Source organism: Pollachius pollachius, assembly GCF_949987615.1.
Source record: "Pollachius pollachius genome assembly, chromosome: 9".
Classification (NCBI taxonomy): Eukaryota; Metazoa; Chordata; class Actinopteri; order Gadiformes; family Gadidae; genus Pollachius; species Pollachius pollachius.
Window position 1 is genome coordinate 23,919,623 of NC_136942.1, and position 1,948 is coordinate 23,921,570.

Consider the following 1,948-nt stretch of genomic DNA (forward strand, 5'->3'; position numbering starts at 1 on the left):
TGTAGTCTGAGTCTCCTTAATGACCGTCTCCATTTATAGGGTCATTTGTCTTGACCCCAAGAAAGTTAACTTGAGTAAATAAACTCCTCCAAGCCAACTGATCAATCGTGATCTAAAGTCATCAATAGTGACCCATAGTGATCTATAGTGATCTATAGTTACCCATAGTAATTCATAGTGACCCATAGCGATCTATAGTTACCCATAGTAATTCATAGTGATCCATAGTGATCTACAGTGACCCATGGTGATCGATAGTGATCGATAGTGTTCCAAAGTGATCCATAGTGATCCGAGGGATATTTAGTGCGACAATGCGCCCGGTGTGTTTACTGCTCTGTGGTCTCAACTGAATTTCAGTTTCAAGGCTTAAGAAGCGACAGAAGTCAGCAATAAGCTTTAGCCCTTCAAAGTGAGCCAGAAGGTTTCTCCCAGTCCCTTTGAACAGCGCCTCTCCTCAGAGCCTCACGCTCCCGCGACGGCAGCTCCGCGAGTTGAGGAAACCCGTCCGGCGCGGTTTATCATGAGTGACAGGCGGCCTGTGGACTGGTTCTGATGGAACTTTAAACGCACGTCCGCAGACAGAACACCCCTCTACACACACACACACACACACACACACACACACACACACACACACACACACACACACACACACACACACACACACACACACACACACGTACACACAGCCACACAGATCAAACCAAACTAAACAAGTTGGCGACTTGCGGCTCTTACCTGCTTACTAGTCCTTGTCCTGCTCCTGGTCCAGGACCCGGTGTGTGACCCGGTGTCTGACCCGGTGTGTGTGACCCGGTGTGGGGGAACAACACGTCTCCTCAAAGCTCCTCTGGACCCGCGCGTAAAGTCACCATCGCTCAGCGCGACCCGTCGGAACTTGGGGAACTTTAGTCAGCGGGGGAGCCTCGCGCTGCACGGCGAAAGGACAGACAGACAGAGAGACAGGCAGACGGCCGACAGACGGCAGAACCTTCAGCAGGACAACGATTACTGGAGAGAGGAACGGAGCTGAGGAGAGAGCAGCCGTACGATACTGAGTGGAGGCGGAGTGAGGCCGTGAGGCCAGAGGATAACCCCTCCCCTCCGGATCACCAGCACAGGATCACTCCTTTAGAGCACTCCTCTCGATCACTCCTCTCGATCACTCCTCTCCTATCACTCCTCTCGATCACTCCTCTCCCATCACTCCTTTTCTGTCTCCTATCTCTCGCTGTCACAAACACACACACACACACACACACACACACACTCACACACGCAAACACACACACACACACACACACACACACACACACACACACACACACACACACACACAAACTTTCAACTCCGTCAAACGCCCTGCTAGTATTAAAAATTTAAATGCATTTAAGTGAATAATTTTGTGTGGGGAATAAATCAATGAATAACGTTAGGTTATAGTTATAGTTACTGGTTGAAGCCTCTTGTCTCTATTATGGTCTGTTAGAGCAGGAGGAGCAGACAGACAGGAGGAGCACTGAGACAAACAGACAGACAGACAGGAGGAGCGCTGAGACAGACAGACAGGAGGAGCACTGAGACAAACAGGAGGAGCACTGAGACAGACAGACAGGAGGAGCGCTGAGACAGACAGACAGGAGGAGCACTGAGACAAACAGGAGGAGCACTGAGACAGACAGACAGGAGGAGCACTGAGACAGACAGACAGACAGGAGGAGCAGTGAGACAGACAGACAGACAGGAGGAGCGCTGAGACAGACAGATAGGAGGAGCAGTGAGACAGACAGATAGGAGGAGCAGTGAGACAGACAGACAGACAGACAGACAGACAGACAGGAGGAGCGCTGAGACAGACAGACAGGAGGAGCAGGGAGACACACTGAGACGTGGGGATAAATGATTCCTCTCTGTCGTCTTCAGCTTGGCTCCAATAAGTTATCAG

At 50.9% G+C, this 1,948-nt stretch overlaps 1 protein-coding gene across 1 annotated transcript in view; it reads right to left on the reverse strand.

Annotated features, from left to right (window-relative positions):
* Window positions 1-1,040, reverse strand: part of LOC307080743 (transcription factor Sox-6-like) — a gene marked incomplete at its 3' end in the record, with an annotated part of 62,175 nt that extends 61,135 nt beyond the window's left edge. The window contains exon 1 of the mRNA XM_079743608.1: window positions 742-1,040. The remainder of the gene's footprint in view (window positions 1-741) is intronic.
* Between the last annotated feature and the right edge of the window lie 908 nt (window positions 1,041-1,948).